Source organism: Sapajus apella, unplaced genomic scaffold (assembly GCF_009761245.1).
Source record: "Sapajus apella isolate SASKATOON/1434 unplaced genomic scaffold, GSC_monkey_1.0 scaffold24, whole genome shotgun sequence".
NCBI lineage: Eukaryota > Metazoa > Chordata > Mammalia > Primates > Cebidae > Sapajus > Sapajus apella.
Genome location: NW_022436964.1, coordinates 15784438 through 15785602, shown reverse-complemented (window position 1 = coordinate 15785602; position 1165 = coordinate 15784438).

Here is a 1165-nt window from a genome sequence, read left to right as displayed (position 1 = left end):
CAGAGGTTGCAGTGAGCCAAGATCATGCCACTGCACTCCAGCCTGGGCGAAAGAGAAACACTTCATCTCAAAAAAAAAAAAATTGAAAGCACAAGGGTAGCAGGAGAGAAGAGGTGAAGGATGACTGACAGCTAAGCTGGAGGAAGAGCACCCAGGTTGGGAGGCGGCAGAAGCTGCTGGGTGAATAAACAGGCATCCCCTCTCCAGCAACCCTAGCCATGAACCCTGGGCCATGAGGTAGGGCGGAGGGACTGAGCCTCTTCCATGTCCTTTTGCACAAGTGGCTTCCCATAAGGGGAAGCTGGGCATTACAATCTGGCCAAGAATAAAATTCATGAGTTTCAGGGAAATGCTGCTGTGCAGAAAGACTTGGGCTTGGAACTCTCCCTGTCTTTTGAGGGGACAACTTCTCTTTGACAGGGAGTGGGACAGCTGCTTTGTCTGGCTCCCACAGCCCAAGAGTGAAGAAAAGTCTGTTGGGGAAGAAAAGAGTGGAGGCTTCCTGAAGGAACTGAGGCCTTTGCAAGAGCGGCAGAGGATGCCCCTGGGGAGTGGGAAGGGGAGATCAGCAATTCAAGAGGGGAGGTTCAAAGCTCAGAGCCTGCTTCCAAAGTCAATTGGCTTCCTGGATTAGTTAAAATGGATCTAGGAATGGGGAGACATGGGAAGGGTGGGAGGGGTCAAAGTAGAGGAAGGAGGAAAAGGAGACACTGGTGGAACTTAAAGAAGATTTTTGTTTTTATATTTTAAATTTTTTTTAGCAAGTAGCCCACTGAACATGGCACTAAACCTCTCTCCTTCCCAGGCAGGATTACTCTGAAAGGCAGCTGTGCTTTTCATTCATCCTCTCTTAGCAAGTGGTGCCTGTTCCGTACTGGAGTTAAGTTTGAGCCCCTCTTTCCACACCCTGTTCCTGGATACACCAGCAAGACCTGGCCTGAATAGAGCTGAGAAACTCGTTTAAAACAGGTGGAAGTGGGCTGGGGCAAGGGGGACTCTGCCGGAGGAGGAAGGGAGAAGCACAGAGGGTCCAGGAAGGCATAGGGGGTGAGGGAGCAGCTGGTGTTTCTGTACCTCTAAATATCTGGGCTTCCTGCTACCCCAATCCTGGAGGGTGGGGTGGGGGTGAAACTAGATGCAAGGAACTCTGGAGCCCTCTGGTTGT